Source organism: Choloepus didactylus, chromosome 5 (genome assembly GCF_015220235.1).
Source record: "Choloepus didactylus isolate mChoDid1 chromosome 5, mChoDid1.pri, whole genome shotgun sequence".
Taxonomy (NCBI): Eukaryota; Metazoa; Chordata; class Mammalia; order Pilosa; family Megalonychidae; genus Choloepus; species Choloepus didactylus.
Window position 1 is genome coordinate 168,447,874 of NC_051311.1, and position 14,527 is coordinate 168,462,400.

At 39.9% G+C, this 14,527-nt stretch overlaps 1 protein-coding gene across 3 annotated transcripts in view; it reads left to right on the forward strand.

The window, feature by feature from the left end:
* The window catches only part of LOC119534705 (zinc finger protein 596-like), a 78,061-nt gene extending 64,830 nt beyond the window's left edge, over positions 1-13,231 (forward strand). For all 3 annotated transcript variants that reach the window (XR_005217102.1, XR_005217103.1, XR_005217104.1), the window contains exons 9-10: positions 6,790-6,892; positions 11,875-13,231. The gene's annotated coding sequence lies outside the window, so the exon portion shown is untranslated. The remainder of the gene's footprint in view (positions 1-6,789; positions 6,893-11,874) is intronic.
* Positions 13,232-14,527: the final 1,296 nt, after the last annotated feature.

The following is a 14,527-nucleotide window of genomic DNA, read 5'->3' on the forward strand; positions in this document are numbered from 1 at the left end:
GTCAATTCTACCCAAAGTCATCTACAGATTCAATGCAATCCCAATCAAAATTCCAACAACCTACTTTGCAGACTTGGAAAAGCTAGTTCTCAAATTTATTTGGAAAGGGAAGATGCCTCAAATTGCTAAAGACACTCTAAAAAAGAAAAACGAAGTGGGAGGACTTACACTCCCTGACTTTGAAGCTTATTATAAAGCCACAGTTGCCAAAACAGCATGGTACTGGCACAAAGATAGACTTATAGATCAATGGAATCGAATTGAGAATTCAGAGATAGACCCTCAGATCTATGGCTAACTGATCTTTGATAAGGCCCCCCAAAGTCACTGAACTGAGTCATAATGGTCTTTTCAACAAATGGGGCTGGGAGAGTTGGATATCCATATCCAAAAGAATGAAAGAGGACCCCTACCTCACCCCCTACACAAAAATTAACTCAAAATGGACCAAAGATCTCAATATAAAAGAAAGTACCATAAAACTCCTAGAAGATAATGTAGGAAAACATCTTCAAGACCTTGTATTAGGCGGGCACTTCCTAGACTTTACACCCAAAGCACAAGCAACAAAAGAGAAAATAGATAAATGGGAACTCCTCAAGCTTAGAAGTTTCTGCACCTCAAAGGAATTTCCCAACAAGGTAAAGAGGCAGCCAACTCAATGGGAAAAAATTTTGGGAAACCATGTATCTGACAGAAGACTGATATCTTGCATATATAAAGAAATCCTACAACTCAATGACAATAGTACAGACAGCCCAATTATAAAATGGGCAAAAGATATGAAAAGACAGTTCTCTGAAGAGGAAATACAAATGGCCAAGAAACACATGAAAAAATGTTCAGCTTCACTAGCTATTAGAGAGATCCAAATTAAGACCACAATGCGATACCATCTAACACCGGTTAGAATGGCTGCCATTAAACAAACAGGAAACTAGAAATGCTGGAGGGGATGTGGAGAAATTGGAACTCTTATTCATTGTTGGTGGGACTGTATAATCGTTCAGCCACTCTGGAAGTCAGTCTGGCACTTCCTTAGAGAACTAAATATAGAGTTACCATTCGATCCAGCGATTGCACTTCTCGGTATATACCCGGAAGGTCAGAAAGCAGTGACACAAACAGATATCTGCACGCCAATGTTCATAGCAGCATTATTCACAATTGCCGAGATGGAAACAACCCAAATGTCCTTCAACAGATGAGTGGATCAATAAAATGTGGTATATACACACGATGGAATACTACGCGACAGTAAGAAGGAACGATCTCGTGAAACATATGACAACATGGATGAACCTTGAAGACATAATGCTGAGCGAAATAAGCGAGGCACAAAAAGAGAAATATTATATGCTACCACTAATGTGAACTTTGAAAAATGTAAAACAAATGGTTTATAATGTGGAATGTAGGGGAACTAGCAATAGAGAGCAATTAAGGAAGGGGGAACAATAATCCAAGAAGAACAGATAAGCTATTTAACGTTCTGGGGATGCCCAGGAATGACTATGGTCTGTTAATTTCTGATGGATATAGTAGGAACAAGTTCACAGAAATGTTGCTATATTAGGTAACTTTCTTGGGGTAAAGTAGGAACATGTTGGAAGTAAAGCAGTTATCTTAGGTTAGTTGTCTTTTCTTACTCCCTTGTTATGGTCTCTTTGAAATGTTCTTTTATTGTATGTTTGTTTTCTTTTTAACTTTTTTTTTCATACAGTTGATTTAAAAAAGAAGGGAAAGTTAAAAAAAAAAAACAAAACAAGGAAAAAAAAAAAGATGTAGTGCCCCCTTGAGGAGCCTGTGGAGAATGCAGGGGTATTCGCCTACCCCAGCTCGATGGTTGCTAACATGACCACAGACATAGGGGACTGGTGGTTTGATGGGTTGAGCCCTCTACCATAAGTTTTACCCTTGGGAAGACGGTTGCTGCAAAGGAGAGGCTAGGCCTCCCTATGGTTGTGCCTAAGAGCCTCCTCCCGAATGCCTCTTTGTTGCTCAGATGTGGCCCTCTCTCTCTTGCTAAGCCAACTTGAAAGGTGAAATCACTGCCCTCCCCCCTACGTGGGATCAGACACCCAGGGGAGTGAATCTCCCTGGCAACGTGGAATATGACTCCCGGGGAGGAATGTAGACCCGGCATCGTGGGACGGAGAACATCTTCTTGACCAAAAGGGGGATGTGAAAGGAAATGAAATAAGCTTCAGTGGCAGAGAGATTCCAAAAGGAGCCGAGAGGTCACTCTGGTGGGCACTCTTACGCACACTTTAGACAACCCTTTTTAGGTTCCAAAGAATTGGGGTAGCTGGTGGTGGATACCTGAAACTATCAAACTACAACCCAGAACCCATGAATCTCGAAGACAGTTGCATAAAAATGTAGCTTATGAGGGGTGACAATGGGATTGGGAAAGCCATAAGGACCACACTCCACTTTGTCTAGTTTATGGATGGATGAGTAGAAAAATAGGGGAAGGAAACAAACAGACAAAGGTACCCAGTGTTCTTTTTTACTTCAATTGCTATTTTTCACTCTATTATTCTTGTTATTTCTGTGTGTGTGCTAATGAAGGTGTCAGGGATTGATTTAGGTGATGAATGTACAACCATATAATGGTACTGTAAACAATCGAAAGTATGATTTGTTTTGTATGACTGTGTGGTATGTGAATATATCTCAATAAAATGAAGATAAAAAAAAAAAAAGAAGACTTCAACCAACCAATCACAAGCAAAGAGGTGTAAAGCTCAAAAAGCTACCCACAAATAAATGCTGAGGGCCAGATGGCTTCACGGGAATTCTACCAAACTTTCCAAAAAGAACTGACACTGATCTTACTTAAACTCTTCCAAAACATTGAAGGAAATGGAACACTACCTAACTCATTTTATGAAGCTAGCATCACTCTCATATCAAAACAAGGCAAAGATGGTACAAGAAAGGGAAACTACAGGTCAATCTCCCTAATGAATATAGATGCAAAAAATCTCAATAAAAATACTTGCAAATTGAATCCAAAGACACATTAAAAATATACACCATGACCACGTGGGGTTCCTTCCAGGTATGCAAGGATGGTTCAACATGAGAAAATCAGTGTATTACAAAAGATTAACAAATCAAATGATCATCTCAATAGATGTTGAAAAAGCATTCGACAAAATCCAATGTCACTTCTTGAAAAAAAAAAAACTTCAAAAGATTGGAATTGTAGGAAACTTCCTCAGTATGATAAAGAGCATATATGAAAACCCACAGCCAGCATAGTACTCAATGGTGACAGACTGAAAGCCTTCCCTCTAAGATCAGGAATGAGACAAGGATGCCTACTGTCACCACTGTTATTCAACAATGTGTTAGAAGTGCTAGCCGGGGCAATCTGGCAAGACAAAGAAATAAAAAGCATCCAAATTGGAAAGGAAGATGTAAAATTGTCATTATTTGCAGAGGATGTCTCATATCTGGAAAACTCTGAGAAATTGATGACAGAAATACTAGAGCTAATAAACCAATTTAGCAAAGTAGTGGGACACAGATTAATGCACGTAAGTTAGTAATGTTCCTGTTTACTAGAAATGACTGAACTGAAGAGATACTCAAGAAAAAGATACCATTTTCAATAACAACTAAAATGTCAACTACATGGGAATAAACTTAACCAAAGATGAAAAAGACCTATACAAAGAAAACTATGTAAGTTTACTAAAAGAAATAGAAAGGGACCTTAAAAGATGGAAAAACATTCCTTGTTCATGGATAGGAAGGCTAAATCTCATTAAGATGTCAATTTTACCCAAACTCATCTACTGATTCAATGATATCCCTATCAAAATTCCAACTCTACCCAAACTCATCTGCTGATTCAATGATATCCCTATCAAAATTCCAACCTAATTCACAGACTTGGAAAAGCTAGTTACCAAATTTATTTGGAAAGGGTAGATGCCTCAAATTGCTAAAGACACCAAGAAATAAAAATGAAGTGGGAGGACTTACACTCCCTGTCTTTGAAACTTATTTTAAAGCCACAGTAGCCAAAACAGCATGGTACTGGCACAAAGATAGGCATACTGATCAATGGTATTGAGTTGAGCATTTGGAGATAGACCCCCAGATCTACTGTCAACTGACCTTTGATAAGACCCCCAAAGTCACTGAACTGGGACATAGTCTTTTCAACAAATGGAGATGGGAGGGTTCAGTATCCATATCCAAAAGAATGAAAGAGGACCCCTACCTCACACCCTACAACAAAATTAACTCAAAATTGGTTAAAGAGCTCAACATAAGGGGATAGTACCATAAAACTCAACATAAGGGGATAGTACCATAAAACTCCTAGAAGATAATGTAGGGATAGTACCATAAAACAACATAAGGGGGTAGAACCTTAAAACTCCTAGAAGATAATGTAGGGAAATGTCTTTAAGACCTTGTATTGGGAGCTCCTCAAACTTAGAAGTTTCTGTACCTCAAAGGAATTTGTCAAAGAGGTGAAGAGGCAGCAAACTCAATGGGAGAAAATATTTGGAAACCATATATCTGACAAAAGACTTATATCTTGCATATATAAAAAATCCTACAATTCAATGACAATAGTACAGACAGCCCAATTATAAAATGGGCAAAAGATATGAAAAAACACTTCTCTGAAGAGAAAATACAAATGGCCAAAAAACACGTGAAAAAAATTCACTAGCTATTAGAGAAATGCAAATTAAGAGCACAATGAGATACTATCACACCAATTAGAATGCTATTAAACAGGTAGCTAAAAATGCTGGAGATGATGTGGAGAAATTGGAACTCTTATTCATTGTTGGTGGGACTGTAGAATGGTTCAGCCACTCTGGATGACAGTCTTGTGGTTCCTTAGAAAACTAGATATAGAGTTACCCTTCGATCCAGCAATTGCACTTCTCAGTATATACCCAGAAGATATGAAAGAAGTGACATGAACTGATATCTGCATGCCAGTGTTCATAGCAGCAATATTCACAATTGCCAAGAGTGGAAACAACCCAAATGCCCTTCAGCAGATGAGTGGATAAATAAAATGTGGTATATACACATGATGGAATACTATGCAGCAGTAAAAAGGAATGGTGTGAAACATGATGACTTGGATGAATCTTGAAGACATAATGCTGAGCAAACTAAGCCAGTCACAAAAAGAGAAATATTATACGTTACCACTAATGTGAAGTGAACACTGAAAAATGTAAAATAAATGGTTTATAATGTAGAGTGTATGAACCTAGTGATATATAGCAATTAGCAAAGTGGGAACAATAATCTAATAAGAACAGATAAGTTATTGTGGGTAAACTTAACATTCTGGGAAAGATCAGGAATGACTATGGTTTGTTAATTTCTGGTGGGTGTGGTAGGAACAAGTTCACAGAAATGTAGTTATCTTTGGTTATCTGTTTTTCTTAGTCCTTTCCTGGGTTATAATCCATATATTTTCTTGGGGTATAATAGGAACATGTTGAAAGTAATGTAGTTATTTTAGGTTATTTGTTTTTTCTTGTTTTTTTTTTCTTTGAAATTTTTAAAATCTATTTTTTAAATTTTTTGATAAATTTAATTGAAAAAAAAAATGAAAAAATATGCAGAGCCCCCCTGAGGAGCTGGGAGAAAATGCAGAGGTGTTGGGCTTCCTCACCTGATGGTTGCTGATGTTCTCACATTGAGGTTGATGTGCCAAACCCTCTATCACAGGACTTGCCTTTAAAATGCCTGTTAGTGCAAACAAGAGACTCAGCCTGCTTATATTTTTGCCTGAGTCTCCCCTGAATCCCTCTTTGTTGCTCAGATGTGGCCCTGTCTCTCTAGCTAAGCCAATTTGGCAGGTGAAATCACTGCCCTCTCCCCTTCATGGGATCTGGTTTAATCTCCCTGGCAACATGCAATATGACACCCCAGGAGGAATCTGGACCTGGCATTGTGGGATGGAGAATATCTTGACCAAAAGGGGGATGTGAAATGAAGTGAAATAGAGTTTCAGTGGCTGAGAGATTCCAAATGAGATTGAGAGGTCACTCTGGTGGGCACTCTTATGCACTGTATAGATATATATAGTGCATAGATAACTTTTAATGTTTTAATTAATTGGAATAGCTAGTAGTAAATACCTGAAGCCTTGAATCTGGAAGACAATTGTATAACAATATAGCCTACAAGGGGTGACAATGTGATTGTGAAAGCCTTGTGCGTCACACTCCCCTTTGTCCAGTGTGTGGATGGATGAGTAGAAAAATGGGGGCAAAAAAAACAAGGAAAAATGGGTGGGAGGGGGGAAATTTGGGTGTTCTTTTTTTACACTTATTTTTTATTCTTGTTTTCACTTTTTTTTTTTACAAGGAAAAGGTTAAAAAGATAGATCAGGGTAATGAATGAACAACATGATGGTTGTGGGAAACTGAGTCTTCCATGTTGCCTGAGGCATATCTAGGGTGGTGGCTTGGAATGCTAAGCCACAGGTCTGCATGGAACACCGTGCAGGCCCACCCTATAAAGATCTGTGTCTTGTGACTATGATGACAACCTTTACCATTGTCCTAAACCTAGATTGTTCCTTCTGATATGCAACAGGATGTAAACATAGGTATCTGGTGGGCTCTCCTGAGCCTGAGGACATTTAGCATGTACTCTCTGATCTTCTGAAATAAATAACTGGAGCAAAGGTGCATTATTGTCCACTTAACATGAGATGCAGTGGGCCCCCTGCTCCCTTAATTCTTAACTTTGTGTCTGTGTCTCATTCCTGCACTGCCCTGTCAGCAACAAGTGGCTCCCAACGTGGGGCTCGAAGAACCGGACCTGGTTCCTGACAGAAGAATCCCTTGAATGACTGAGGTACAGTGGCACTGGAACTTGGGTGGAGGTAACAGCCGTCTTTTGTATGCGTTCCTTGTAGAACGACCCCGAGCATTATAAGCAGGGTAATGGATAATGTTGAAGGACACAATAAATGTGTTTCCTATATTTCCCTCTTATGGCAGCTGCTGCGGGCCAGCGGTGTCAAGGTGGGGGAGTCACAAATCTTAGAATTGCTGCAGGTTATTGAAAAATACTGCTCTTGGTTCCCTACCTTGGCTCCCTTGAATTGCATGACTGGGAGTGGGTAGGTAAGGAATTGAAACAAAAACATATGCAAGGAGCTAATTTACCTGTTACTATTTGGTCTACATGGTCTTTAATTAAGTCTGTTCTTAAGACTTTAAAAACTGATGATGACAAGGAAGAATATGAGTCTGATGACAATACTGGTCCCAGTTCTCTTTCTGATGATGATAAGGGTAAAAAAGATCCAGTAAAATCTCAGGTTTTTTATTCTTGTCAATGCCCCAAACCTCCTTCTGCACCTTGCTGGGAGGAATGGCCCCTGCCTCCTCCGCTGCCTCTTCCTGCCCATAGCTGTACCCCGGCAGTTAAACCTGCCCGCCTCTCTGGTGTACAGCAGGGTCTGGCAGAAGCCAGGCAGCAAGGAGATTTAGAGGCCATATGTTGTCCTGTTGCCTTCCCTGTTACGGTTGGTGAGGAAGTGCCTCCTGGCTGAGATGCTAATTATCCTGATGGGGTTTATACTTACTTCCATGAGTATGTCCCATTTGCAGTTCTTAAAGAATTGAAAAAAGCTGTACAAATGTATGGGGTTCATTCCCCTTTTTCAGTTGGCATATTGCAAAGTTTAGCTGAAGGTTCTCATCTAATTCCCATAGATTGGACCACATTAGCCCATACAGTCCTTAGCCCAGGAGAATATCTACAATTTAGGACTTGGTGGACTGAGCATGCAGAATGACAGGCTGCACGTAATCAGCAACAGAAAGTAAATATAAATTTAGATCAATTACTGGTCCAAGGAGCTTATTCCACTGTTGAAAATCGGTCTGTTTATAATGATCAGGCAATCGAGCAGATTCGCCATTGTTGTTTGCAAGTTTGGAACAAAATTGAAGCTAAGGGTAAAGCTGCACAATCCTTTCTAAAGGTTTTACAAGGGCCAAAAGAATCGTATCCAGATTTCATCGCCCGGCTCCAAGAGGCAATACACCGGCAGATTACTAGCTCAGAGGCTGCCGATACTATTTTGTAGCTGCTAGCATATGAAAATGCTAATAAAGACTGTCAACAAGCCATTGCCCCATTTAAAGGTAAAGCTGATCTTACTGGCTATATTCGTTTATGCCAAGATATTGGGACTGAAGGTTATAAAGCAGAAATGATGGCTCAAGCAATGGCTAATTTGAGAGTTGGCTCTCGGTTCCCGGGAAAATGCTTTGCCTGTGGGAAAATGGGTCATACCAGAAAAGAATGCGGTTGTTTTAAAAATAAATCTCCACAAAAGCAGCCTGGTTTGTGCCCAAAGTGCCAAAAAGGTCGACACTGGGCTAACCAGTGCCGATCTGCTTTTCATAAGGACAGCACCTCCCTTTTGGGAAACGGCAATCGGGGCAGGCTCCCAGCCCCTCACAGAAAGGGAGCATTCCCAATCCAACATCAAAATCTGCATGTTGTCCCTCCACCAACTCCAAGCCCTCCATCTTGGGGCTTTCCCCAGCCACCGCAGGAAGCGCAGCAGTAGACCTCGCTGCCAGTGCTGAGGTATGTCTTCTCCCCAATAATCCTGTTAAGGTCCCCACCAGCTATTATGGCCCCTTACCTAAAGAGATGGTGGGTCTTTTGCTTGGATGCAGTTCTCTCAATCTTAAGGATGTTCGTGTACACACTGGAGTCATTGACTCTAACTATACTGAGGAAATTCAGGTGGTCATGTCTTCTTCTATTCCATGGACTGCCCGTAAAGGCGAAAGAATTGCTCAACTCTTATTATTACCTTATATACCTGTTGGTTCCTCCTCTAAAAATTGGGAAAATGGAAGTTTCAGTAGTACAGGCAAGGCAGGAATTTTTCTGACAGAGGCTCTGCAGGAGCCACGCCCTATGTGTACTCTTACAATTCATGGGCATAGCTTTACTGGGCTTATAGATACGGGTGCAGATGTCTCTATTATTAGTCAACAATATTGGCCCTGACATTGGCCATTGCAAGAGGCATGAATTACTGTTGTGGACCTAGGTTCCCCTCAGGGACTTATGCAAAGTGTTCATATTTTGCCTTGCCTTGGCCCTGAGGGACAGAAGGCAACTCTACAGCCTTATGTGGCTGCTCAGCCTCTTAATCTTTGGGACAAAGACCTACTTGAACAATGGGGTGCTACTGTACATATCCCTCCTCCTAGTGGAGTGTACAGTATTCAAAGCCACAAAATGATGGCAAATATGGGGTATGTCCCTAGCCGTGGACTTGGCGTACATTTGCACCCATGCAAGTCTCACCAAAATGTGATCAATTTGGTTTAGGATATAAACCTTTTTAGTGGTGGCTGCTGTTCATTCACCTCCCCAACCTGTCCCATTAGTATGGAATACAACAAAACTGGTATGGGTAGAGCAGTGGCTACTTACAAAAGAAAAATTAGAGGCTTTACATGAATTGGTTCAAGAACAATTGTCCTTGCAGCATATTGAAGAGTCTTTTAGTCCTTGGAATTCTCCTGTGTTCCCAATAAAGATAAAATCAGGAAAATGGAGAATGTTAACTGACCTAAGAGGTGTTAATGCTGTCATTCAGCCCATGGGACCTTTACAATCTGGGGTCCCCAATCCTAGCATGATTCCTGAAAACTGGGCTTTAGTGGTCATTGATATTAAAGACTGTTTCTTTTCCATCCTTTTAGCTGATCAAGATAAGGAAAAATTTGCTTTTACTATTTTGTCCCTTAACAATAAAACCCCTTCTAAACGATATCAGTGGAAGGTTTTACCACAAGGTATGCTAAATAGTCCTACAATATGTCAATATTATGTCGACGGTGCCTTACAGCCTGTCTATTTAAATTTTCCTAAAGCTTATATAATCCATTATATGGATGATATTTTGTGCTCTGCACCTCAGGAGACTGAAGTAGAAGCTTTGTTCTATGATGTTCAAAAAGCTTTACAGGATGTAAGATTGTATATTGCTACTGACAAAGTGCAACACACTTTACCTGTGCAGTATCTGGGTTCTAGTATCAATAGATTTACAATTCAACCCCAAAAAGTGCAACTCCGCAGAGATGCTGTTACCACTTAAATGATTTACAAAAACTACTAGGGGATATTAATTGGCTTCACCCCAAAGTAGGTATAGCTAACTATGAGCTCTCCAACCTATTTTCTCTCCTTTGTGGGGATTCTAAATTAAACAGCCCTAGATCTTTAACTTCAGCTGCAGAGAAGGAATTACAATTAGTGGAAGCTAAAGTTCAACAAGCTCAGATATCCCATGTTGATCCTACACAACCTTTATCTCTACTTATCTTTTCCACTCCCAAATCCCCCACAGGCTTGCTTTTGCAAAACGATAAGCTTGTAGAATGAATCTTCTTGCCCAATTCTTCTGTAAAATCCATTTCCCCTTATCTAGATCTCTTAGCTATTTTAGTTGCTCAAGCCAGAAAAAAGGCAAAACAACTCAATGGCTTTGACCTTCATTTAATTGTGCTCCCTATAATTGCTAAAGAACTCTCAGTTATTTTGCAACAACATTTAGCTTGGCAAATTGCTCTAGCTGACTATGTTGGCCAGCTGGATAATCATTATCCAAAAAATGATTGTTTCCAGTTCATTTGATGTACACAATGGATACTGCCTAAGTATACTTCTTGTGAGCCTTTAATCAATGCTCCCATTGTTTTTACTGATGGGTCATCTAAAGGTTGAGCTGCCTATACTGGCTCTAAGTCCAAAGTTTTAGATCTTCCTCATTTCTCTGCCCAGCAAGCTGAACTGGCTGCTGTAATAGCTGTCTTAACAGATTTTTCTGAGGCTAATATTTTATCTGATTCTGCCTGTTGTTCATGCAGCTAGTAAAATGGAAACAGCATCCATTAAGCAACAGGTGCCTCCTTGTTTATTTAACCTTTTTCTTGAGCTACAATCAGCTATTCATGCTCATTGTATCTCCTTTTTATATTCCCCATATTCGTTCCCATACCAACCTCCCAGGCCCTTTAGCAGCTGGCAGTGCTGCTGCAGACAAATTATTACTGCCTGTTATTTCAGAAGCTTCTCATTTTCACTCACTTGCTCATTTTAATGTGCAAGGACTCATGACTCGATTTTCCCTTACTAGAACACAAGCTAAAGATATTGTTTCTTCTTGTCCTAATTGTCAACTCCTTAGTGCTCCACCTTTGCAGGATCCTGGTGTTAACCCTCATGGTCTAGCCCCCAATGATTTATGGCAAATGGATGTTACTCATATCCCTTCCTTTGGCTGCTTAGCCACTGTTCATGTCAGGGTTGACACGTACTCTGGCTTTCTTTGGGCCACAGCACAAACCAGTGAAACATTTCAACATGTTCATACCTACCTTTTTGCCTGTTTTGTCTCTATGGGCTTGCCCCATGCTTTAAAAACTGATAATGGCCCAGCCTATACATCTGCAAAATTTGCTGCTTTTACTACAACTTGGGGCATTCGTCATACCACTGGTATTCCTTATAATCCCCAAGGACAAGCTATTGTTGAGTGTGCCCATCATACTTTAAAAGCTATGTTAACAAAACAAAAAGGGGGAGATGATGGAACTCCCCATGAACGATTATCAAAAGCTTTATTTACTTTAAATTTTCTAAATTTTTATGAAAAACTGGGTGGCACTGCTGCAGAACGACATTTTCCAGCTGAAAAGACAACACTGAAATATTATTTCCATAAGGCACCTTGTATATGGTGGAAAGACATATTAACTAATGAATGGACAATGGGTACTTTATTAACATGGGGAAGAGGTTATGCTTGTGTTTCCCCAGGTGACGGATGATCACCACTTTGGATACTGGCCCAACGACTGAAGCCATACCATGAACCCAGCAAAGAAAAGAAAATTCCTTTGGGGCATCGAGCCACCAGTGATGCACTTCCAGGGTCTGATGCTGAAGACAACAGTGATTGGGCCAACACCCCAAACTAGGGAAGCCCAACATCCAACTTGAGGTCAGATAAAAAAGCTGTGTCAAGATGCAGAGAAACAAGTCCAGCAAGCCATGCTGCCAGTAACAGGTCCTAACCTGACTGCAGCAATGTTGGCTCTTATCGCTGTTGCTGTGAGTATCTCCAGCATGTGCTCATTCAGGAAATTACACTTATTGGGCTTAATTCTCTCTATGCTCAGGCAAAATATCCTATTATTTGGCACAGTGTTGGCTGGTCTCCACCTAGACCTACTTTAAATCATTCTTATGTTCTATATACACTTTGGAGGCTTCCTATTAGTTTACGTAATATTTATTTCACAAAAATAGATACTTTCGGAGTATAAGCCTGTGTCAGAGACCCCTGTATGTTTTGGGTAGGAAACTTAACTATTAACACTACTACCAAAGAAATTACTTGTCTGGCCTACTGGAGTTGCTCATTATATACTTGTTTAAATAACACCATAAATTCTAGCAACATCACTGTTGTAGTTATTAGATGATGAAAGGGTCTATGGCTCCCTGTTTCACAGCATAAACCTTGGGAGTCATCACCTGATATGCATATGTTACTACAAATTTTAGAAAAGGTATATAAAAGAACAAAAAGATTTCTTGAATTATTAATAGCTTCTATTATAGGTATAATAGCCATCACTACAACTGCTGCTGTTGCAGGAACAGCCTTACATCAATCTATTCGGACCACCAAATTTGTCCAAAAATGGCACAAGAAGGCAAGCAAGTCTTGGGGTGAGCAATTACAGTTTGACAAGGAAGTTATTGCTCACCTTGTAGACCTAGAAAATGCTGTTCTCCTTCTAGGAGAAGATGTTGAGACTCTATAGTACCAATTTAAGTTAAAATGTGACTGAAATATGTCCACATTTTGTGTGACCCCTTGTGAATATGATCACACACTTTTTAATTTGAGTAAAGTTAAAAAACATTTACTTGGACACTATAATAATCTTACATTGGATATTCTAAAACTGCAGATTTTCTTTCTGAAACTGAAACTATGCAAGGCATCGCTAAAGGCCTTGAATGATTAAATCCCCTTATATGGGTTATTTTAATAATTTTGCTTTGTCTTTGTTTAGTCCTCAGATGCATGAGAAAAACCCTCTCAGAACTAAAGCAGAAAGAAGCTGCTTGGTCCATCCTATCTGCATTGAAGAAACAAAAAGGGGGACATGTGAGATACTGAGTCTTCCATGTTGCCTGAGGCATATCTAGGGTGGTGGCTTGGAATGCTAAGACACAGGCCTGCATGGAACACTGTGCGGGCCTACCCTATAAAGATATGTGTCTTGTGACTATGATGACAACATTTACCATTGTTCTAAACCTAGATTGTTCCTTCTGATATACAACAGGATGCAAACATAGGTATCTGGTGGGCTCTCCTGAGCCTGAGGACATTTAGCATATACTCCCTGATCTTCTGAAATAAATAACTGGAGCAAAGGTGCATTATTGTCCACTTAGCATGAGATGCAGTGGGCCCTCTGCTCCCTTAATTCTTAACTTTGTGTCTGTGTCTCATTCCTGTGCTGCCCTGTCAGCAACAGATGGTAATGTGATCAATTGTATATTTTTGATGATTGTATGGTGTGTGAATAAATCTTAATAAAAAATTATTTCCATGAAGATGTGTGCCCTGTGCATTCAAAGTGGGTCTTAATTAAATCACTGGCATGCTATAAGAGCCTCACAGAAGGAGCTCAGAGCAGCTGATAGGGACACTTTTGGAAAGAGGCTGAGAGCTGACACACTTAGAGATTCTTGGAGTCATTTGGAGATGCTAGCCCAGAGACATTTTGGAGAAAGTCATTTTGAAACTAGAACCATGGAAGGATCAGCGGACACCAGCCACATGCTTTCCCAGCTAACAGAGGTTTTCTGGATGCCATTGGCCTTTGTTCAGTAAAGGTATCTTCTGTTGATGCCTTAGTTTGGATACTTAGTTTGGCCTTAGGACTGTAAATTTGTAACCAAATAATCCCCCTTTACAAAAACAATCCATTTCTGTTACTTTGCATAATTGCAGCTCTAGAAAACTGGAACACCAGACAATAGAAACTATGTGAAACTGAGGAAAGAACAAATAAAAAAGAACAAAGGGAATAATCACTGTTTCAGATGAAGGAAAGCTGAAACAATTAACGGTAGATCTGTCCTACAAGAGATATTAAAGGAAGTCCTTCAGGCAATAGGAAATGGATGTCATATCAAAATTTTCATCTATACAAAGGAATAGAAAACATCAGAAATGGTAAATATGTGGATAAATATATTTTCTGCTGATTTATAAAGTCTCTAAGAGATAACTGTGATGTCACCAAGATGGTGGGGTGAGATGTTCCAAGGCTCCATCCCCTGCACAGAATATTTAGGCAACAAGCAAATCTTGCAGAACCCCATCTTTCTCAAAGCTCTGGAAAACAGTTAAAACATTGCAGTAACATGACAAGTGCCAAATCAT